General features: G+C 37.8%; 1 long non-coding RNA gene across 1 annotated transcript; it reads left to right on the top strand.

Annotated features, from left to right (window-relative positions):
• The first annotated feature begins 580 nt into the window (after nt 1-580).
• LOC140526066 (uncharacterized) lies at nt 581-25,515 on the top strand. The gene is made up of 3 exons (XR_011974229.1): nt 581-1,457; nt 24,624-24,750; nt 25,316-25,515. It is a non-coding gene; the product is annotated as an uncharacterized lncRNA (long non-coding RNA).
• The last annotated feature ends 264 nt before the right edge of the window (nt 25,516-25,779 follow it).

The raw sequence follows: 25,779 nt of genomic DNA on the forward strand, positions 1-25,779 counted from the left end.
TGAAATTATCCATTTGGTGGTTTCTGAATCCCCTGGTTAGGCTCGAACATTGCAACTAGGAGTTAATTCTCTCTGCTTAGGTTGTCCTCATCAGGAAGGAAAGGATGCCAATTATTCTAGGCCTTGAGCCTCATAATCTGACAACCTCAAAGGGATGTACAGGCTGTACAAATTCTGATTCAGATTCCTAATTTATAAACTTTGTTTATAAACACATATAAACAAAATTATTGCCATTTCTTATACTTAGTTAGGATTGAAACTGTTTCCAATCGTAGGAGATGGGTTTTGCCCACTAGATTCTAACTGCAACTGTCATTCCTGTCCCCACCCCCCACCTCCCACCCCCAGACACACTCCCATGTCCTTCACTTTCTCACACAATGGAAATCCTGACTGACCAGTCCCATGACCTTCAAAGGACTGGGTCTTCAAAACAAATCCTAATCTTAACCTTAAACCCTCCCAGTGTTATATGTGGGTATTTGACTGAATGAAGTCAAAGCAGCAGATTTCACAACTTAACATTTGGGTTCCGCTATGAGGTTATGGAGAGATTCCTGTTCAGGTACAAGTTGAACTAGAAGGTTTCTGAAAACCCCTCCAACTCTGAGACTCTCTTTGTTTCTGGATTTTTTTAGGGGTTTGACTTTAAAGTTGAGTAAGGCTGTTGCCATTGCAGATGGGGGTTGTATCTTGACCCTCAGATTGCTGCCAGCAAGGATGGAGATGGTGTCAGACAGTCAAGAGTCTAAAGTTGAGGCCTGCCATCCTAGGTGATAGATGGATTGAACATCACTGAGGTATCACAAATCCTGACTCAGACTCCTTCTCGTTTATTACCGAAGGAAAAACTATTAATTTACAAACAAAATTATTGTGACATATCCATAAGAATTCCTATCCAGACCAGAGCTATAACTAATGGGAAAAGTAACTATTAAATCATATATTTTCTCAGTGCCTATATTTGGGTCTGGATTTCAACAGGACATGGAGCTTCCTTTGGATTTGGCAGAGTTTGGCCAGACAATCTCTGCCATGTCCTGAGTATTGTCTTACCATGAATATCTGATCTGTAATTCACACAGCTCACTTAATGGGAGAATGTGCCCTCTCTGACTAAAACTGACCCCATCTCTAGGGATGGGTTCTGCCTGCCAGATTCTAATTCCAACTGTCATTCTTGTCACAGGCTCAGTCACATGGATTTGTCCCTGCCACAATGGAGCCCAGGCTGGACACTAAAGGACCAGGTCCTTAAACTGACTCCTACTTTCTACAAAGTAGAGTTGCCACCCCAATAGACCATTAAACAGAAAAAAAAGACACCTACATTTATTTTTCTTTTATATTGGTAGTATGACCAGCCTGTCACATACATTAATGGCAGGTAATGGAATCTAAGGACCCAATTGCTGAACTTGCATAGGGCAAGGCCTAGACAATCTGAAGAGGTATTAAGATGATCAGATGTTAATTGTGTTAATACCAGGAATTTAATTTGGTTATCTTTATTTCTTCTTAGGAGATTGTTTCATTGACTTTGGGCCAGCATAGGGTGGCTAATATCTTGCTTCATCTCTCTTCTGCTCTGCAAATTGCTTCAGGCAAGTGCATCTAAGCAAGAACAATGGGCAAGAACAGGACAAATTTTTGTCTCCTTTTGGAAAGGATACTTGTCTCAGTTCAAAATGCCCTATGTTTGGTGTATGGTGCAAAAAGTTCTGATGAGGAGCCCCTTGGTTGCAGTTGCTGCTTGCTTACTGGCCACAAAAAAGATTTTAACTTCAGAACAACTGAGATACATAATTTTTGTAATAAATGTACCTAATAAAAATCTGACATCTCATTATCTGAGGAATTGACATACATTTCTAAGCATCATTCATAATGCATAAAGTTCTAGAAAGAAGAAATACACATTGCTAGTAATCTCACATTTGCCTACTTATTACTTGTATCGTGTTGAGTATCATATAACCTCCTTTGGGCCTCATCTTTCCTTATCCTTAAAATGAGATGGAGAAATGTATTTTGTAAACAAATTCCAAGGTGGCCTACTACACTCATTAAATGGGAAAATATAATTAAATGTTATGTGTTAATGTTGGTGAAGCTGGGGACACCCAGGCACACCATTTCATTGTTGGTGGAGCTGTGAATTCACGCATTTCTTTTGGAATACAAAAATAGCAGAAATATAAAACTCACCATACCTTTTCACCTCTTGGTCCCAATGAGAGCAATGGCCAAGGGATGTTATTTAAAAGGGAATCAAGGTAGGGCTGCACAAAAATGTTCATAGTGGTTTTATTTGTATTTGGAAAAAACTGGAACCAACCCAGATGTTTTATCACTGAAGAAATTATGGCAAAGTAACATAATAGAACCTTAATGAACCAAGAAAATGGGCAAATATGAAGAAAACAAAGTAATATAGAAAGACAAATGAAATGCTGTCAAGGGAAAAAATAGCAGGACAATAATATACACACTGAGTACAGCTATATGAAATTATAATAACAAATATAAGATGACCAAAGAAAGCAAAAAAAGGGGAGGGGAATCCATAAAAGATAAAAAACTAAGAAAGGAGCAAAGAAGTTGAGCCATATATGTATTTTGCTAAAATTCATATTTTCATTTTTTTCTGTTGATGAATCACATATTTCTGTTTTTATCTGCTACTATGGTAATACTGAAAAAAAAATCCAACTCTTGTTTTTGGCTTAGTCTTTCTCTTTCCAACAGACTATCTATTCTGTAGTCATTTCCCCTCCTCCTTCCTGGTACCTCCTTCCTTTTGTCCTTTTTCTGGACCTTTAGCTCTTTATCTGGATGCCCGTATGTCCCTGTCCTAAGTCATAAGCCCCCTTTTCCCCACAATCTAGGGAATTCTATACTTCGAACATAACAGGTTAGACATGTTTTCCTAGCTGACTGGCAACTCCTTGCTTATGTCTTCAAGGGGATGAGATACCAATTAGTCTCTGCCCGGTCTGTAAATATTTGAGCCCTCTGATTCTGAAATTGTCCATAATGCCAAAACTGATGTGACATTAGTCCTAAAGCACTATCCCACTAAGTCACTGTGGCCTTCCTTTTTCTGCCCTGACATAAAGACCATCATACCTGAGGCTACCTGATGACATCCCTGGTCTTACACCTTCCCCGCTCTCTTCCCATTCCATATTTGTGTGTGTGTGTTAATTTGGGCCTCAGTATATGGGGCTTATTTGGCCTCAATAGTACCCTTTTCTTGTCCCTGTCTCCTACTCTCTTGCATGTCTCCAGTTAAGCCACATATTCTTCCCTTTGGGGACTTTGCTTAAATATACAGAATAAAATGACCTTTTGTTTTTAACAATGATTAACTTATCCAATTATTCTGTGTTGATACCCCTTTAAGACCCAGTGGTAGACTGACAGAAACCTACCTCTGGACATCAACCAAGCATAGGGTAGTAGAAAGCATGCTCAACTATGACAATTAATAGTCCTAATGTTTCAAGTGCAGTTTCATCCTCTATAAAATGGGAATAATAATACTTGTAGCATTTATCTTGCAGCACTGGTATGCAGAGAAAATTTTGTAAAATATTGTTACTATTACTAGGGTAGAAGATATGGGTTCATTTTCTCTCATGGGATCTCTATGACCAGTAAGGAAAGTCTGATCCCTATATGTGTGATTATCATTGAGCTTCAGAAATCCACACATTTAGCACAGACTGATGTTCAACTGTGGCAGTTGAAGTTTGAGAACTCTAGCTGATGCAGTAGATTGAGTGCTGGAGTCAGGAAGACATGAGTTCAAATCCAACCTCAGACCCTCACTAGCTATGTGACCTTGGGCAAATTGTTTAACCTCTGTTTGAATCAGTTTCCTCATTTCTAAAAATGAGGATGATAATAATAGAATCTAATTCCTAGAGTTGTGAGGATCGGTGCCTGGCACATAGTAAGCACTAAATAAATGTTAGTCATTATTATTTTTATTGTCATTGCAATTAATGATGAAGAAGATGATGATTTATAAACCATGTCAGTCATTTCTAAATGGAAGAAGCATCCAAGATCGTGTAGGGAAATATAGATGACCAAGAGGCATTCCCCTAAGGATAAGAAGTCAATGTAAGCTCCCTGAGGATAGTAACTGTTTTATCTTTTCTTGGTGTTGTCAGAATTTAGCACAGTGTCTAGTATATAGTAAGCACTGGTTAAATGAATGCATGAGTAAACAAAATTAACCAAAAGTTTAAAAAAGAAGAATTAAAAAATGAGCAACATTTATATGAAGAATTTCTCTAAAACACTAATAACAAAAGAAATATAAATTGATGTTTCACATAATACCTAAAAAATTGGCAAAGATGGTTAAAGATGGCCATCAATGTTGGCAGATCTATGTAAGACAGGCATACACATATACTAGTGGTGGGGTTATGAATTGGTTTAACAGTTTTAGACATGAATGTAGAATCATACAAGAAAAGTCACAAAACTATACCTTTTAAACCAAGAGATCCCATTCCTGGATAAATGTATAAAAAGGGGCTCCTTTATTTCAAAACATAGATAGCACATTTTGTGGTAGCAAAAAATTGGAAACAAAAAAAAGATGCTCATTGATTTGAGGCTGGCTGAATAAATTGTGATATATACCTATAGTGGAATATAGCACAGTAAGAAATCTGAGAAAGCTTGTATAACCTAATGCAGGGTGAAGTAAAAAGAGAACTAAAAGAACAATGTACCTGGTAGCAGTAATTTAAATGAAAAGAAGTCACCAAGGGGGTGAAGGGCTCAGGGGAGGAGATGTAGGGTAGGAGAAATGGAAGGTGAAGGAGGCAGATAATGAAGGTTGGGCTAGAGGAAAAGGGAAAGGACACCAAGGGAAACAGGCGCTCCTAGGGGAGATTGGGGTGGGGAATAGGAGCTGGGAGGTTGGTGGGAGCTGAGACAGGGAAGAGGAGGTGACCTAAGCCCTGGGGGCCATAAGGAGGAGTTGTTTAATTGGCCTCCATTCTCCCTTTGTGGCATGATCCTAGGTATGAGTATCTTACAATCTTTTCTGAGAATTGGATTCTGAGAGAGCTTGACAAAGGCCATTACGTAGGGTACTTCTACCCAGTTTTCTTCTCAGCAACAGTAGAACACTAATTGTAAGAGAGTATTATATTGTAAAAGTTCCCAAAATAGACTATGCTTCATGGTCCTCTAGGTGATAGTGAGGCCAAACAGTGCTGCAAAAGAACATCAGCTTTTTCTTTTTAAGTTCTTTAGAGAAACTATTTTTTCCACAATTTTGTAAAAGACAACCCAAAGATGAATTTTGGGAATTGAAAAGGATTGACCCATTATAGGTGTGGGTGCTGGAAGTCCCTCCCTCTGTAAGGGAGGATCTGGGAATAAGCCTTGAGAAACAAACAAAAGGAAAGCAAAAAAAAATACCTGAAGTTTTCCCAGTTCCCTGGCACCAAGAGAATTGACAGAATTGGCATATACTTCCTGATAGGGTGTCTATCCTTGTCCTCTAGGCTTTTAAAGTGTGCCCAAGTCCATGGCCTTGAACATAACCACTGTACAGAGAAACTAGGAGCATGAGGCTGAGCTGTCTGACCTAATGGGATCTGAGAGGTCAGGCCCAAAAACCACTGTCATAGTGCTTGAAGGGTGAGAAGAGGATAGGGAGAGGCTTACATACCTCCCAGTCTTGGCTGGAGAAGAGCTTGAAATGAACAGTTTTCCCAGTTAGTGAACCAAAATATTGAGGTTTAGGGGTACTGGGACACCAAAACACCTACACACCAGATCCTACCTGAATGAATTCCACTCTTTTCTCAAGCCTTCTTTCAGCCAAAGAAAAACAAAGTTTATTAAAGATCCACCATATTGAGTAGACTTAAGGAATCTGAACATTTGTATCACTAATGCAGTAGGCCAGAATTAATGTGAGCTCCTGCAATGAATCAGATTGAATCTGAGCTCCTTCAAGGAGGTAAGATGGATCTCATATACAGAAAGAGTATGGGAGGGATCTATGAGTGGTCAAGTAGTCTGTGATAACTGAAGGAGGGGTACAAGGAGGATCTTGATGGGAGTGGTCTGTAGACTGGGGTAACTAGAGATTGGACTCCAGGAACCAAGAGAATAAAGTTTTAATAGGATCAAGGGTAGGAAGCAACCTGAGGCAATCTGGAGATAACAGAGAGTTGGGCATAGAGATGATGAAAAGCTTAGGGCCTCAGGTGAACATCAGATCAAGTAAGAAGACTCAAGAAGAGTTCGAGGGAGTTCCTGAAGCCTATAACCCATCAAAGTCAGAGTAATGGATCAACCTTAGAGCCAAAGAGAAGATGAAGAAGCATCTCCTTCTCTTTTCATTCAGAGTTGGTGATATGGGCACAAAATGCTTTATCCACTGTCAGAAATAGTGTGTTGATTAGTTTCAATTAACTGTTTTTGTTAGAAGAGGGAACTCATTGGGAGGGCTGATGAATATATCTGGAATGTCAGCTTTACACAGAGTTTAGTCTAAGAAAGACAAATGAGATTAGGTTGTATCCATTGTTTTATTTCTCTCAAAGGAGGCAGTATGGGAGCTGCAGTTTAGAACTGGGCTTATTTGGGGGTTAGGCTGCACAGTTCATATACCCTTTCAACAGGGACTGATGTCACTCCATCATCGCTTACCCTAGGACAGAGAAAGTATCTCCATATCAGATCACTCCCAACCTTGGACTATCCAAACAGAAGAATCTCTTTCCACTCAATCTTGAATAGAACACAATGGACTTCTCTACCTTAAATTAAATTAAATTACTTGAAAGTTTGGGTGGAGATTGACCAGGATAAGAAGAGTCAATGCAATCTCATTATCAGTAATGACTTTCTGAGGAAAAACTGGACATAAAGTCAGGACTTATAAGAAGGGGTTTGGGGGAAGCTCTGAATCTCATTTTTTCATAAGAAATAATTACTATGTAAAAACCAAAGAGAACAATAACATCTATTATTAATAAATATATAAATGTAAGGAGGAAGTCTGATCTTGTTGTTGAGTCTGTATCAGACATGGAAGCATCTTCCTATTTCATTTTATTCTCTCATCATATCCCAAGTAAATTCAGCTATGTTTCCTGTGAAGAATAAAAGATGAGTTGAACCCAGAACAGATAAGAGAGACAGAGTTCTCCAAGGAGAAAGGAGAAGTTAAGCCTGTTTTAGCAGTAGGTGAGGCTGGGTGGGAGGAGACAAAGCTACTTGCATCAAATTCTACCTAAGTTACAGATATGACTTGGACCCAATGTCTCCTTGGTGGGAGAAGTCATTATAGATTTTCTAGTTCTGGGAAGAAAACATTTATATGTGTCTATATAGATCCTGTAATTTGACAATAACAATATCAATTTCTTTTAATAATTAATTCTTTTCTTTATGGATCTCTTACAGCAACTGAGATTTAGAGGTCAGCTGTATGTAAAGAAGAGAGCAGGGTGGCTGTCCAAACCCCTCCTCTCTTCCCCCCCCCCCCAACCCCTTGAAGAGATGAGTACATGTTAGCCAGCTGGGGTGTCTTAAATGCTGGTTCAATGGGTATAGAGATCAAAGAAAAGGCAATAGTAGACAAGTTTTCATTCTCATAGGCAGGTTCTCCCCATGTGACCTGATGTCTCAATGTCTGACCCTAATTGTGAGTGCTAGAAATAACTCTCTTACCAAGAATTCCACCTAACCATGAGTGAATTTAGAAAAAAAATTTATTTCATGTCATTTTCTGAAAGGTGGCTTGGCCTCTAACCCCTTGTGAAAAAGGGTCACTTAGTAGGCACAAGCTCCCTCTCAAGACAATTACAAACTTTTTTATCGCCATCCTGATTTGAATTTCTCCCCTTGCTCTCCATTGGCTAGATGCAGCCTTCTGAACCTCCCACTTCATGTTCTCCACCCTGATAGGTTCCCCCTCAAACAGCTCGTTAAACATGCATAACAGTTTCTGACCTTTTGCTGATCAGAAACCTGGTTTTTCTAGGTCACAGTCTTGATTAGAACCAGTCACCTCTGACTTACATTCTGTTACCATTCAAGGGTGGGAGCAGGTCTAATCTTGTGAAAACTGAATTCCTTCTTTTGTTTCTCACCACAGGTGATCACAGTATTTGGGTTTTAGGGATCATGATCTATAACTCCCCCAAGTCCCAGTAATTATTATCAGATCTAAGCAGTCAGCATAGTACAGTAGAAAGAGACCTGAGTTTGGTGTTAAAGGATCTGGATTTGAACCCTCTCTTTGCAAATACCTGTGTGACCTTGAGTAAGTCCTCAGTTCCTCATCTAAAATGAGGGGGTTGAATTCTGGAAATCAGTTTGGAACTATGCTCAAAGGGTTATAAAACTGTATACACTGTGATCCAGGAATGCTACTACTAGGTCTCCATCCCAAAGAGATCATAAAAAGGTAAAAGGACCCATATGTACAAATATCTATATTTATGTCTTTATCTATGTCTATCTATCTACTTACCTATCTATCTATTTATCTATCTATCTATCTATACACACACACACACACACACACACACACACACACACACACACACACAGCAGCAACTCTTTTTGTGGTGGCCAAGAATTGGAAATTGAGGAGATTCATAATAGTTGGGGAATGGTTGAACAAGTTGTGGTATATGAATGGAATATGGAATATTATTGTTCTATGAGAAATGATGAACAGGCAGATTTCAAAAAAACCTGACAAGATTTACATGAACTGATGCTCAGAGATCCACATTCAGAGAGAGAAATAACTATGGAGTCTGAAGGCAGATCAAAGCATACTATTTTTTTCCTTTTTTTTCATTCTCAGAGTTTTTCCCTTTTGACCTGGTTTGTCTTTCACAACATGATTAATGTGGAAATATGCTTAATATTATTGTACATGTATAGTTTATATCAGATTACTTGTGATTTTGGGGAGAAGAGAGGAAAGAGAGGGAGGGAGAAAAGAATTTGGAACTCAAAATTTTATAAAAGTGAACGTGGAAAATTATCATTACATGCAATTGCAAAAAATAAAATACTATTAAGTGAAAAAAAATGAGTGGATCGAACTAAATGGCTTCCAAAATCCTTTCTAGCTCTATATAAGGAAATCTTAACATTAACATTTTCACAATTAAAAATGTTCAAGAGACAGTTTCTGGATAATTTAATCATTTCAGTAATAAGGCAGAATGTTATTAATAAAAGGGTGGTCATTTGGCCATCTCTCTTAGACCAAGGACCTCAAATGGTGGTGGTGGGGGGTCACAGTTTATAGTCCCTTCAAAGAGTAGGCCACCCTGAGGGATGACAATCAACTCTGACTAGTTTAACACAGTAGAAAGTGTGGGCTATATTAAAATGACTGTCTTGAGTATGTGATGTTTGTCACCTAAATCGTGGTCAAAAAGACATCAATTTCCATATTACCTAACTGAAAGGAAGATCCACATTTTCCCAGACCTGTCTGAGCAAACAGAATCAGCAGTAATGCACCCATTGGCCTAAAATTAGAATTTCTTTTACAATTTGATTAGATCTTGTCCTGGATAGATCTCTAAGAGAGATTTCCCACTCTGGTTCGTTTCTGGATGAGGAAATAGAAAAGGGGAAAAACGCTGGTCTTGATTCAATAACTAGGTATTATATATGAGAGAAATAATTAATTTCTCACAGCACTATGGAAAGGGAACTCAGAGATATAAGAAATGGCCAAAAGATGTAATTCAAGGTGAGGACATGGGAGCCTGGTGATCTCTGGCATCTAGCATCTGATACTAGAATGATGTGGCCTCAAGAACATTAATACGTTAGTTTGAGATCTGGCCTGGGTTTATGTATAGGGCTCCATCAGGACAGAAAAAAATGTTTAAATAATGTAGGATCATCTATATCTCCAGGTATGTTGGAAGTGATAAAATTTTTTCCTCTGAATCTGCTCTGGCCAAAATGTCTCCTGTGGCTTTGATGGGGTGCTTAGGTGCTTGTGTTTGGATCCCAATTCCAAGATATCATATTTCTCCCTAGCTTCAAAACATTATCCCTGACAGTTTTCTCCCCAGCCCTAGAACATTATGCCTAGCAATAACTCATGAAGGGACCCTGTAAGACAACCTATCTTTCCCTGCAATTAGTCATGAACAGGCCCCCAGTAAAGTAAATTACGATAGACCAGGGCAGTATAAGATCAGAAGCTAACCACCCTCTGCACTTGGTAAGCCCAACCTTCCATCAATAATTTTATATGTGATGATTTGGAAATGCAGTTAATGTCATCAGAAGTTTACTGTTTGTGTTATTATTGTATTTCTAAATTGTAGTAAAATTCTTTTTTATTGTAAAAATTGAGTGATTATTGTGAGCCAGAAATGGTGCTAGACAAAGAAATTTTATCTGATTTTTGTTGAAACTAAAAGTTGTAGGAAAAATTGTATAAAACCATTGATTTTACTTTATCAGTCTTGCTAATCCTGTCTTATAATGTTTTATAACTGCCATTTAGGAAACTGGGTATTTTCCACCTTTGCCTGGAGTTAAAGAGGAGGTTACAGCTAAAGCAATTTGGCTATCACTTATGAAAGTTGCAAGATTGTTAACTAAGTTACTTGGGGTTCCTGTTTTAATGCTAAAGCTTAAAATTGTTCTGATTATTGTGTATGGAAAGGAGGGAATTGGATAAAAGCCTTATCCAGATTAGTTCTGCACAGTCTTCCTGTATGTATAGGTGTTGGCAGGCAGGGGCACCATTTTTGACCCCTCCCTGAGGTACATGTCAATTCTCCTTATTTTGTAAACTTGCCATGGTCCCTGGGAACCATCTGTGTGAGTGAGGTCATCAGCCCCGGGAAAAAAACTTTTTTGGGTTATGGAGGTTCCTAAACAATGATTTTGGCTTACTGAGAAGTAAGTTTATGTGCAATAGATAGAAAGGATTTCTAACGCTTTTATACCAGGACAAGTTTAAATTTGAGAAGGAAAGATGTCAAATGAAATCCCTTATGTATGTGAGTCCTGGTAAATCTTTATTGCTTATTGCAACTCCGTGAGAGTAAAAATAACTGTATCTGGCTCTAAGGTGTGATTAGTGAAACACTTTTCCCTAGCTTCAAAACACTATCCCTGACAGTTTTCTCCCCAGACCAAGGACACTACGCCTATCTTAACTCATGAGTGGGTCCCAATAAGACAAACTACCTTTCCCTGCAATTACTCATGACTGGACTCCCAGTAAAGTAAACTATCTTTCCTCATCACAAGAACAAGCTGACCTCTGAAGAAATTCTATAAAAACAGGACTATCTTGCAACCACAAAATTATCATGTATTGATTCCAAAAGTTATCATATTCAATCCAGAGGTCAACTCTCAAAGCTGTCTTGCTACAGATGTAACAGTCCAAAAATACACTTCTGAGAAAAAATGACATTAGTGACCAAGGTTGTAAATTATCACCTAATTAGCATATCTGCCAGATAATTCACTACTTTTCCTATATAAGCTTTAGCATCACTCCTGTTAAGTTGCAAGTGCTTTAGGTGAGTTCCCTAAGGAGTTCTGCCCATTATATTGGTGTTACAATAAACCATCACCCTGACTTGGAGAATGCTTGAATCCATGAATTCATTCCAGGTAACCTCTCTTGTACTCCTGTCTTTAAGGGATCCATGAATTTCCCCTCAAACCTCATAATTTCTGCTAGTTGTCTGGGTTCTTTGGGACTGCTAAATGACACTTTTGCTTCTATCAGGATTGATGTTTTAGCATCACTGCCAGAAACCATTCTACGCCCAAGCTAAATATTAGATATCCCATTAAAATAAGGTTAATTATCTTCATCAGGAGAGAGAAGCACCTAGATTGGATAGGCCAGTTCACCATGAACTGAGGGGGGTGGGGAGGAGGTGGAGTATCTGTTCCCTAAGAGTGAAGAGAGGGTAAGATACTGGCTTTGGCAGGGGAGCTCTTAGTCTGGAGTGTGACTTTTCAGGGACAGCGTATAAAAAGAAATCTGTTAGTGAAATTGATTAGATGAAATTTAGAACAGTGGAGCTAGCCTTCATGTGTTGTCTTTTGATTTCAGGATTATCAGGCCCAAAGAATGAAGTATATGTGATGTTAGACAATAAAAATTCATCAGGGCTTAGTGAAATCTGTGTTGTTTACTTCTTGGTCTATGCCATCCCCTTCATCCCAATAAGAGAAACCTTTTAAAATGATGGAGCCTTGTGGTCCAAGGCAGTCCTATATGCCAAACTCTCTTCTGGAATATTTCATATAGAACCAAAGACTAATATCTGTAGTTATTTTGAGAGTATGTTTAATGTCTCTAGGTTTTTTTTATGAATAGTAGTTCACAAACAGCAAGATAAAATGTGGTTTATTTCTATTTCTCCTCATTCATATCACTCAGTCTTTGCTGATCAGACTATATCACAGGAAATTGTCCAGCATCCAGAAAAATCACACACGATACCACTTAACAGGTTCCCCAGCAGTTCCACGAGATGGAAGGGAACAGTGTTTAAGTTTACCCAATACAATATTTTCAAGTTGAAAGATGCTGTAACACTGACAAGGGAGGGGACACCTTCCTGATGTGCTGCCCACTTTGTGGCTCACAGGGGTGCTTTTTCCTTTTATGCTGTCCCCTCCAACCCTCAAACCCTTAGACCTTTAGCACACGCCCCCTTCTTGAGGGTGGTGGTTGCTGTTGCTTGACCCTCATTCTCGAAGAAGACCATGACATCTGGAAGGTACCATGACTTGCAAGTAAATTGGATTTAAGTGAGGGAGGGCTGTACAAGATCACCAGCCTCAGTTTCTCTGGTGCCATCTAGGTCCAGTGGCAAGGTACAGATCAAGACGCCTGGAGATGGCCCTGCCATTGGGGATGGTAAAGTTTTAGGTGAGGAACAGATTTCACTGTCTCTTCAGAACAAGTTGGTTGGGGACCCCAAGCTTCATACTAGTATAAAAACTGAATCTTGATATTTTACATATGGAAAAGATTTTTAGCTTTGGATCTTTGATTTCCAGTGAAAATTATTTTCTACTTCTCCCCTTTGAAAATTCTACTCCATACAAATTGAAGGAAGCAGCATTAGGTACTGGAAGGGGCTCAGAAAGGGCCTCAGTGTGAATGTTGACTTTGCTATTTACTGCTCATGTGACCTTGATTTAATTACTGGGGCTTCAATTTCCACATCTCAGAACAAGGAGGCTGGTCTAGTTCACCCTTAGAAGTTTCTTTTTTTCTTCTAAAATCTATGATTCTAGGGTGTTTTCATTATCCCTCTCACCTTTAACCCCAAGTTGTCTGTGCTATTTCCTTAGATGCTCTTGTTTCTCCCTCTTCCTATTTGTCTCTCTTCATTTTGATTCATCCAAATTCAATACAACCTTCAAAGGCCAACCCTAATCCAACTTGCTCTATAAAGTCATCCGTGATCACCCCTCTATCTCCTTTCTGAATCCCAGGTCTGCTACATTCTATTTGCAATACTTTGGGCAGGTTACTTTTCCTCTCTGAGCCTTGTTTCCCTGCTCTGTAAAATGTTGGATTGGATGATCACTAAAGTCCCTTCTAGCTTGAAATCTCTGATCCTATAAATATGCTTGACAGGAAATCTCTAACCAAATTCTTCCAGCAATGAAGATCTCAATATTTTTCAAGGAAGCAGCATCCATTGTTGGACATTGTTGGATTCTGTTACTAGCAATATACACTTACTCCAACAAAGACAATACCCTTGACGATGTTCCTCAGCCTCAGCAGCGGCAACTCTTCCCTCAAGACTCTCCACTTTAGAGGGGTGGGTAGTTTCTGGGGTGGGAATTCCCTCTTCCAATGCAGACTTAAGAAAACAAAATGAGATAGCATTTATTGAGTATGTACTATGTGCCAAGCATTGCAAGATGTGCTGGAGATAAAAATGGAAAATCGAGGCAATCCCTGCTATCAAAGAGCTCACATTTTAATTGGAGGGAGAGCTAATAAAAGAGGGGTCATGTTAATGATTGGCACATGGAAGATGGAAAGGCCCCCAGGACCTTGGGAAGGGGAAATGGTCCATAACCAAGAGAAAAGGTTGATCGGAGTGGAGTGAGGTTCTGTGGTCTCAGCTGTCCAAGATTTTAGTAGACAGGTCCTAAGGCACATAGAGGTTAAATGACAGTGTTAGAAGTGAAATATGAATCTAGGTCTTTCTGATTCCAAGCTTAGTAGGCTTATTGCTAAGTTCACTGCCTTTGCCATAGTTCTTAATAAATGTTTGAGTTGATTGAAATTTAATTCAATCATCTTCTGGTTTCCAACTTCCCAGGTGGTGGGTCTTATTCCCACTTTGTTATCTCAGTTACTCTTTCAGGCTGAGGACCATGTGTTGTTCTTCAGCTCTTACTTAGCTTAGCTTCCTGTGTTCTTTTTCCTGAGTCCTTAGGACTTCACTTCACAAAGGATATCAATCAGTCATTTAGTGCTTATGGAGCTCCTTCTTGTGCCCAACACCATGACTGAAATCTGAAGTGATATAGAAGTCCACCAGAATTTCTATCAATTGAAAAATCTAAGGTTAGTCCATTAATTCATCTCAGCATGGAACCCCAGATTGGAATTTAGAAAGATTTCAGTCAAGCCCTTTTCAGAGTTCAAGAAACTGAATTCCAAAGAGGGAAAAGTATCTGGCAAAAATTGGGCATAGACTGATATCTTATACTATTTATCAAGACAAGATAAAAATGCACACATGACCTAGATATGAAGGGAGATATCAGAAAAACACAGAACACATTACCTTCAGATTAATGGATAGGAGAAGAATTTATGAATAAACAAGAGACAGAGAGCATTGTGAGGTACAAAATGGACAATTTTGATTACATTAAATTAAAAAGTTTTTGTGCAAATAAAACCAATGAAGCCAAGATTAGAAGGAAAGCAGAAAAATGGGGAGAATTTTTTTATAGACAGTTACTCAGATAAAGTTCTCATATCTCAACTTTGTAGAGAACTTTGTCAAATGTATGAGAATGAGTCATTCTCCAGCTGACAAATGGTGAAAGGATACAGGCAGGCAGTTTTTCAATGAAGAAAAAACTATATATGGTGACATGAAAAAATGCTCTAAGTCATTATTATTAGAGAAATGCAAAGTAAAACAACTCTGAGATATCATCTCACACCTATCAGAATGGCTACAATGATAGAAGGGGATAATGACAAATGTTGGAGGGGATATGGAAAAATAGGGACAGCTGGTAGAACTATGAATTCATCCAATTATTTTGGAGAATTATGTGGAGTTATATCCAAAGAGTTATATAGTTATGTATACAATTTGACCCAGATATACTACTATTAGATCTGTTTACCAACATGATATAGAGCCAAAGTGATATTCATAGCACTTATGGTGGCCATGAATATCCCAGTGCAATTCTGAATCTTGAAATACAACAGACTCTTTACATGGAAAACAGAACCAAAACATTTATTCAGACTCCAGAAAACCACATCCATCATAGTAACAAAAATCTATACACAGTAACAATGCAGAGAACAACACCATTCCCCAAACCTTCCCCCACTTCTAGGCTTCCCACAAACCAGCTCCATTAGACAAATCACAAGCAGGCCCTTTTAAACAAAATCACAAACAAGCTCTTTCACTCACAGTAGCCAGTTGCCTGCTCGCCTGCATCCTTCCTAGTTCTGACTGTGCTCTGACCAATTTCCTCTCAGTTCTGTTCTAGCTTGGCATCTTCCTGTTCCACCCTTCCTGTTCCATGTGACTTAGACTCATGTGACTCAGGCTTCCATGTGACTTAAGCAGGTCACATGGACCTATTAAGGAATGGGAAAGATTTTCCCATTAAGAAGCAAAAAGCATTAACAAAAGACAAAAAATGCATTTTCAATACAGATGATCAGGGAAAAAGGAAAAGAACTTAAATGTTCTAAAATATTCCTAGCAGTTCTCTTTGTGGTGGCAAAGAATTAGAAATTGAGATGTCCACCAACTGAGGAATGTCTGAAGAAGTTATAATTTATGATTGTGATGGAATAATATTGTGCAATAAGAAATGATGAGCTTGTTGATTTTAGAAAAACATGAATAAATTTGCAGGAAATGAAGAGTTAAATGAGCAAAACCAAGAGAACATTGTACACAATAATAGCAGTACTGTTGGAAGAACAACTGTGAATGACTTAAGTTATTTTGAGTATTACAAATACTCCAATCAACTACAAGGGACCTATTAAGGAAGATGCTATCCCTCTCCAGAGAAGGAACTGATAAATAGAAATATGCAGAGTATGTTTTTATACACACACATGCGCACATATAAACACACATATATGTGTGTGCTTAATGGTGGTCTTCTCTAGTGTGAGGTGGGGAGAGAGTGAGAAAAAAAGTGTGCACTAGAGAACAAAGGAAAACTCATAAGGAAGCACAGAAAAGCAGGGTAGCTTTGAAAACACTGTATAGTATTTATTACATAGGATTGAAAAAAAATCAATGTGAAATGAAGATCCATGGTTTCATATTGAACCCACTTTTCCTGTTTTGCTGCATACATGGAAACTTTTTTTATCTTTGTATTTAAGTTCAAAATGAATAAAAAAAACCAAAAAGAGAAAGTGACTTAGTGGCAGAGTTTGGGTCACAAATGGCTTCTCTGAGTTCATAACCTATGAATCACTTAGCTACATGGCCATCGCTCATCTCCAAAGTCTTGCTTCTCTCTCTGCTCACATCTTGTCTCCCCTTAAAGCTCCCACAAGAGCAGTTAAGTGCCCAGGTATAGACCAATCTGAAAGACAGGTTGGGAGACTTGGGGACCCATCCCTAATCAGAGGGTAAATGATATTCTGAAGCCACTGAAGGCTCAACAGTGCCTTGCTCAAATTTTATCTTCAAGGTTTGGCTTTTGGAGGTGTGCAAGGTCTTAGAAAGTAGTCCACATTTATAATCCTTCAAGGTGGAGTGTACCACAAAACCACCATAAGTCAACAGTATGATATGGAAATTAAAAACACTAATGCAATCTTAGTCTACAATTAGAGTTGTAATGTCCAGGAACTGGGAGGGAAGGGTCTCTTTGTACTCTTCCCCAGTGAGAGCATATATGGAGTATTATACTTGCTTCTGGGAGCTAGCAGGTGAGCAGCCAGAAAAGGATGAGCAGAATGATGGATGTATTCAAGATCATGCTTTGTGAGGATCAATAAATTATAATGAATAATAATATATAACATTTATGTAACACCCCAAGGTTTAGAAAGAATCTTAGTCATCTCATTTAAACCTCATAAATGAGGTTAAAATGAAGTAGCACCACAGCTATCACATTCAGCATATTACTGGGTGTCTGCTGTATTTCTGGGGATAGAATATAGATGAGAGTTTAGAAAGGAAAAAGAAAAAAGATCAAGAATAAAAAGACAAGCAACTTTCAATTAATACTGAAGGCAAACTTCAAACTGAGGTATTATCCATGAGTTTATGCTCCTAATTGATCATAGGTTTGTTGACTTGATCATGGAACAGAATTCCCCCAAAATGGGAGGAAGCCAGACAGTGGCCACTTAGGGACATTAGGGCTCTGCTTCATCCAGGATTTTGATTTTGATTTTTCATAAAATTTCATTTTAGCTTTAATTTATGAAATAAAACAAGCATTTCCATAATATAGTAAAATAAAAAAGATTGCAAATAAAACCTTTTAAATATATATTAAAGATATCATGTAAATTTCTTTATTTTCTTTTTTTCTTTCTCCTCCCATGCCCTAGAGATGGCTACCATTAGATATGAATACGTATATACAAAATAATTTTACATATTTATTTATTAGTTCTTTCTCTAGATGCAGATAGATAGTACCTTCCTTCATAGATCCTTTGTAGTTAATTTGAGTATAATAGTCAAAATGACTTAGTCTTTCAAAGTTGTTTTTAAAACAATATTACTGCTACTGTATATAATGTTCTCCTGGTTCTGGTCATTTCACTCTTAACTATTTCATGCAAGCCTTTCCATATTTTTTCTAAAATCAACAAATTTATCATTTCTCATAGCACAGTAGTATTCCATCATGATCATATAAAACAACTTGTTCAGCCATTCCCCAATGGATAGACAGCTCCTCAATTTCCAATTCTTTGTCACCACAAAGAGAGTTGCTATAAATATTTTAGAATATATAGGTTATTTTCCTTTTTCCCTAATCATCTTTGGAAATAGGCCTGGTAAGGTATTACCATGTTAAAGGGTACATCTTTGGGCATAATTCCAGATTGCTCTTCAGAATGGTTGGATCAGTTCATAGTTCCAACAATGAATTAGGGTCGCAATTTTTCCACATGCCCTCCAAAATTTGTCACTTTCTCCTTCAATTATTTTAGCCACTCTGATAGCCAATACCACCCCAATTAAAGTACCAAAAAATTATATTACTAAATTAGAAAAAATAGAATTCATTTAGAAGAACAAAAAAAAGGCAATGATATCAAAGGAACTAATGAAAAACTGTAAAGGAAGGAGGTTTAGCAGTAACAGAAGGCAGCGATGATAAAAACTATATGGTACTGGCTAAGAAATAGAAAGGTAAATCAATGGAACAGAGTAGACATACAATTTTCAGGAGCAAATATAGTAACCTTGTATTTGACAAGTAAAAAAAAGTTTGGGGGATAAGAATTCATTTTTTGATAAAAATTGCTGGGAAAACTAGAAAGCGGTATGGCAGAAGTTGGGCATAGAACAATGTCTTACAACATTTACCAAGATGAGAGAAAGATGTATACATGATCTAGATTTAGAAATAATACAAGAAAATTTGAACATGAAATATACTTATTGGACTTGTGGATAGTGAACAATTTATGAATAAACAAGAAATAGCAGAGTGAGGATAATTTTGATTACATTAAATTAAAAAGGTTTTGCACAAATAAAATAAATGTAGCCAAGATCAGAAGGAAAGCAGAAAATGGGGGGGAGGGGAATTTTAGAGACAGTTTCTCAGCTAAAGGTCTCATATCCCAATTATGCAAAGAACTTTGTAAAATCTATAAGAATGTGTGTCATCCACATTGATAAATGGTCAAAGGATATGAACAGGCAGTTTTTCAATAAAGAAATCAAAACTACAGTCACAAGAAAAAAATGCTCTAAATTATTATTGATTTGAGAAATGCAAATTAAAACAACCTTGAGATATCATTTTACACCTACTAGATTGACTAAAATGATTAAAGAAGAAAGTATCCAGTCTTTCACTGGTTTATTTTATATCATATTGCACTCTGCTGGCCTTTGACATTTCATGACTCTTGGGTTTAACCTTTTTCAATAGTCTTAAGAGCTTCTTAGGAAATTACAAAGTTGGCAGGAACTTCTGGATTCTCCTTCTGCTCTTTTGCGTGTCTAGTTAGCCAATAAGCATTTATGAAGCACTTACTATACGCCAAGCACTGTGCTGAGTTCTGGGGATACAAAGAGAGGCAAAAGACAGTTATTACCTCAAGGAACTCACAATCTAATGGAGATAAGCAAATAAATATGTACAAACAAGCTATATACAAAATAAATAGGAAATAATCAACAAAAAGAAGAGAGTAGAATTAAGTAGATCTGGAAAAGGCCTTTCGTAGAAGATGGGATCTTACTTAGTTCAGACTTGAAGGAAGTTAGGAGGTAGAGACAAGGAGGGCAGAGCATTCCATACATGGCAAATGTCCTGAGTGGGAGATGAAGAGTCTTGTTCAAGGAAAAGCAATTAGGTCTGGTGTCACTGGAGGAAAGAGTGGAGAGTGGGTGGAAGTATAAGGTATAAGAAGATTGGAAAGGGGTGTGGTGTGTGTGTGTGTGTGTGTGTGTGTGTGTGTGTGTGTGTGTGTGTCTGTAGGTTATGAAGGATTTCGAAGTCAAACAAAGGATTTCATATTTGATCCTGGAGATTATAGGGAGCCAGTTTATTGAGTTTGATGGCACAGATGGTGACATGGTCAGACCTGCACTTTAGGAAAATCACTTTGTTGGCTGAATGGAGTATGAAGTTGTGTGGAATGGCTCAGGTCCCTACATAAATCAATTACTCAGAGGCCTCTCAAAGTGATGACAGAAAAGAGATTTATTCGATTCTCGAGAATCTGGACAATCCTACAGCAGTTCACCTGGAGTAGGAAAGCCGAAGACAAAGAACAGGACAGTGATTTATGTAGACCCTAACGCAAGTCCCTCCTCCCCCCACTGACCATTATCCTCATTAGCTGAGAATATGGTCTTACATTCTAGACACGAAATCTAACCAATCCCTTTTGAAATGAAGACATCGAGGAATTATGTAAGTTTTGTCCAATCATTGAGACCCTAATACACTACACAGTTTTATATCCTTATATGGAACTATTCTATTCTAAAAATATTGTAACCTTGAGCCTTTAGGCCTTACCTCACCCCTGGGAGAAAAATTACAATCTGAGGAGTCTTCACTAAGTCTATCCCACTCAGAGTGAAAGCGGAGAACACCTGTGGCAGGCAGACTAACCAGCGTCGTATTTTAATAGTCCAGATGTGAGGGGATGAGGACCTGCTCCAGGGTGGTAGCAGCATCAGAGGAGAGAGGAGGTTGTATTTGAGATATACCAAAAAAGTGACATCAAGAGGCCTTGGCAACAAATTAGATATAGAAGAGAAGTGGAGGAGTTGAGGATAACACCTAGCTCGTGAGCGTAGGTGCTTAGAGGAGAAATAAGTTCAGTTTTGGGACATGTTGAGTTTAATGTGTTTTCTAGAATCCAGTTTGAGATGTCTGAGAAGCAGCTGGAAACGTAGGACTGGAGATCGATAGAAAGCTTAGGGCTGGATAAATTGAAAGATGATAACTAAGTCCATGGTAGCTGATGAGATCATCAAGTGTAGTGGTTTATTTTTCATTTGTTTAGTATTTTATTTTCTCCCCAAAGGCATGTAAAAACAATTTTTAACATTCATTTTTAAAATTGAGTTCTAAATTCTCTACTTCCCTGTCCACCCACTTCATTGAGAAAACAAGCAATTTGATATTGGTTATCCATGTGTAGTCATGCAAAACATACTTCCATATTAGTCATGTTGTAAAAGAAAACACAGGTCAAAATAAAAACCAGAAAAATGAGGTTAAAAAAAAGTATGTTTCAATCTGCATTCAGACTCCATCAGTCCTTTCTCTGGGAATGGATAACATTTGTCATCATAAGTCTTTTAGAGTTGTCTTGATCATTGTACTGTTGAGAACAGCTAAGACATTCACACCTGATCATCTTACAATACTGCCATTACTATGTACAATGTTTTCCCGGTCCTACTCATTCTGCTTTGCCTCAGTTCATGAAAGTCTTTCCAAGTTTTTCTGAGAGCATCTAGCTCATCATTGCTTGAATCACAAGAATATTCCATCACAATTATATTCCACAAACACCACCAGAAAAGAGCTACTATAAACATTTGGGCATAGTTCCAAATTGCTTTACATAATGGCTGAATCTATAGTTTACGGGAAGGGAGTCAGCTGAAGTAGTTTAGAGGAACAGAAGAGGACTCAAAATAGAGTCCTGTGGGATATACATGTTTGGTGAGTACGATTTGAATGAAGGTCCCGCAAAGGAGACTGAGAAGTAGTCAGGAAGGAGTAGACAGAGTAGAGAAGAGCGCAATCAACAGTGACAAATGCTGCAGAGTGATCAAAAAGGATGCAGATTGAGAAACAGCCTTTGGGTATGGCAATTAGGAGATCACAGATAACTCTAAAGAGAGGAATTTGAGTGAAATTGATGAGTTTGGAAGCCAGATTGTAGGGAGTTAAGAGAGTGAGAAGAGAGGAAGTGAAGGTACCTATTGTAGATGGCCTTCTCAAGGAGTTTAGCCACAAAAGGCAAAAGAGATAAGGATAATTTGGGGGATGAAAGAATCTAATGAAGATTTTTTTTTTTTGAGAATGGGAGACATGGTTCTGTTTGTAGGCAATAGGGGGTGGCAGCAAGCACCCCGACACATCCAGAATGGCCTGCTAGCACCGATTCTTAGATCTGCTTTTTTAAAAGGAAAGCAACTTTTGAGGGGTCAGCTGTCTTGTTTAATCACATATACCAATACAGAAAATACAAGCAGAGAAATAAAGACCAACAAACAGGACTTCTGTCTGACCATAAGCAATATGTACATCACAGATAAACAAACAGATACATCTGTCTGACCATTACATACCAAAGCTTGGGGGAATCCTTAATGTCCAGAGTCTCATCTGGCACAGGAACCTTCTTCCAAACAGATAGCCTTCAAAACAAAACCTCACCTCAGAGTATATATACACTTTTCAGAGCCAGAGGGCATGATCTTCATGACCCAGTGCCTCAGTAGCAATTAACAAAAGGTATGGACCTTCCTACAAAACAAACCTCCCCTAATCTGAGGCCCATTAATGAGTGGGGAAGATGTTTACATTACATAGGGAGGAAACAAGTAGACAGGGAGAGACTAATGATTAGTAAGAGTAGGGATGGTTGGTTGGTTGTTGTCCTTCGTTTTTTTTTTTTTCTGTTTCTGTCACTGTGTATTTTTGTCTTTGTTTCTGTCTTCTTTGTCTCTTTCCATCTCCTTTTCTGCACACACACACACACACACACACACACACATGCACACACACACACACACACACACACAGCACTCCTGATGAGGAGGATGATAATGATTCATCATGGCATGGGAGAGACCTTAATTTCTTGAGGACTTTGTCATCCATTTCAGGTTCTAACCTATCTGGAAAGGCTTTGAATATGATTCTGACAAAAGATTGTCTACTGGCTGAGAACCAACATTGCCAATTCAAAACAATTCAATTCAGTGTAACTCAATTCAAAGTACATTTGTCATGTTCTAAGTATGAAGAGTCTCATTACCAGAAGGCATACTCTTAGGTGATCAATTTTTTGTTTTGGTGTGTGTGTGTGTGTGTGTGTGTGTGTGTATGTGTGTGTATGTGTCCATAGTGAACCACTAGACTAGAACAAATATCAAAAGCTCCCCCGCCAAAGAAGATGACTTAAAAAAATCTCCATTCAGAATAGAAAAAATTATTAGGGGCGAGTAAGATGTGCTTGATTGCATTAAAATACAAACTTTCTGTTTAACAAAGCAATGTGTTCAGAATAAAAAGAAAAATGACAGACTGCAGAATATGGAAATCATGACAATTAAAAACTTAGCCTCTAAAGTATGTGCTGTTGTTCAGTTGTTTTAGTTGTGTCCAACTCTTTGTGACTCCATTTGGGTTTTTCTTGGCAAAAATACAGAAGTGGTTTGCCATTTCCTTCTCCAGCTGACTTTACAGAGGAGGAACTGAGGCAAACAGGATTAAGTGATTTGCCCAAAGTCACACAGCTAGTAAGTGTCTGAAGCTGAATTTGCACTCTGATCTTCCTGACTCCGGGACTGGTACACAATACAATGCACCATCTAGCTGCCTCTCTAAAATATATAAAGAAATTTAAAAATCTAAAATGGGAACTCTCAGTCCACAATGCATAAGTGATCAAATGATATGAACAGACAATTTTCAAAAGGGGAAACATAAATTGTTACTACTGGAAGCAGCATAAATGTCCAATGATGATTGGACAGGTTGTGGTACATTAATACCACACATAATATTTCATTAAAATGGATTTTATCATATTAATAGTTAAGTTGTGGTACATCAGTATGATGAATTATAATAATGCAATTAAGATGGCAAATATGAGAAATACAAAGAAAGTCCCCTATGAAATTATGCAGAGCAAAAAAAGAGCAAATTGCATAGTAATTACAACTATATGAGGAAAAAAGTAACTGAGACTGATGGAGTGACTAAAATTATGACTTTTTGTGAGCTTATTGTCATTATTAAAGTAAAAATATTTGCTGTCAGTTTGATTATACTGATGTCCAATATTTTTTATAGTAAATTATTTTTTAAAAATACAAATCTAACAAGGTGAATGTATGTCAGAAAAAAAGGAGCCCTAGTCTTGTGGGATAATTCCTTCTCACTCCTCTTCCTAATCCCTCTTTTGGTCCCAGAGATTTGAGAGTGGTACCACAGTGTGATAGAAAAAGGGGAGGAGAATGCTAAGACTTACATAGTTCTTAAGACAGTCTTGTCTGTCCTCAGATAGAAAAATAACTTCTGGTACTTTTAACATGAGATCTCTTTTCAATGACCAACGAGTTGATGATGTTTTTATGGAACCGAATCGTATCCCTTTAAACAACCTTACTACAAATGGCACATGACTCCAAAGTGGTGTTTGTCACAAGAGTATGGTGACAAATATTTAGGAAAAAAAGTTTAAATTCAAGAAATGAAAGAGACCAGAGGCTTGTAGACCTGTACAGAGAAGTATCATGCTTGGACAGCATGAAGAATTTCTTCAAGAAGAAATTTAGAAGGTTTTTGATACAAAAAGCCCCATTCATATCCCCCCTTCCCAAGGAAATTGACTTCACTTAAATAGGAAACTTTCTAGTGACATGTGAGTTTTCTTACAGAGACGAAAAGGTACCCCTTAGTGCCTACCCATACTGTATTACCAGCCTGATCTGTTTCAACAACCTGCCAATTTCCAGAAACTGGGAAAAAGACAAGAGAAAAAATGTCCAACATTATTTAGTTAAGGTATTTATCGCCTACATAAAATATGAATAAACTGTTAAAAATACATGGTGGTGCAAGCCTGTTATCTTGAGGCTTAGATTGGTGGATCTCCTGAACTCAGGAGTTCTGAGTTAGAATGGGCTAACCTGCAATTGGGGGTCTACACTAAGGCTGGCATCAAGAGCAGAGGTATGGAGGGTTGGGAGATGAGGTTGCCTAAGGGGGGATGAACTGGCCCAGATCAGTGCCTCTCAGTAGTGGAATCGGTTTCATGGTAACCATTACACTTTCAGCCTTGGTGATATAGGGAGATCCAGGTTTTTTTTATTTAAATGCTAATAAATAACTGGGGGGAAGAGAAACTCCAAATTAAATTCTAAAATTCAAGTTACTAATATTCTAATAAAAATAACTAATATTGATTAAAACAAAATAAAAACAAGAAAAAAGAATCCATCTGTCTATAATTTTCTATTATAGACCTTAAAAATATGATTACAGTCAATATGTTTATTTACATTGCTAACTTCAATTTTTGTCATTTAATGTAGATGTTCCGTAATTTTCTAATTTTTCTCTCTTACAGTTTCATAACCTTTTGATCTGATAGAGGATAACTGAGTCAAGAAAAGGCAGAGAATACATGAAACCGTAAAGAACATAAGCACCAGATGGGAGTAGGACTAGGAGGCTCCTGAAATAAAAAAACAAAAACAACACCTAATCTTTGGAGAAATAGAATTATTTTGGATTAAATGATCACTTCTTGGCCATTTTGACTACTTAGTATGTAGCAGAATCTCTCATCTTTGTTTGTTGGTTAGTATGCATCAGTCTGATTCTTTTTATTCTGTTTTCCCACACATGGTAGTCCCTAGTCACTCTTGTTATGGACCTCCTAATCTTTGGATCCCTTCTACTATCTTGAGTTTTGCAATCCTTTAGTTTTTCTTTTTTAAGCAACAGGCCATTTATTACAGCACATTTTAACTCTCACAATGGAGATTTTAAGATGTCTGGGGCGGGGGCAATAAGGGGAAATACAACCTA

The sequence above is a fragment of the Notamacropus eugenii genome, chromosome 2 (assembly GCF_028372415.1).
Source record: "Notamacropus eugenii isolate mMacEug1 chromosome 2, mMacEug1.pri_v2, whole genome shotgun sequence".
NCBI lineage: Eukaryota > Metazoa > Chordata > Mammalia > Diprotodontia > Macropodidae > Notamacropus > Notamacropus eugenii.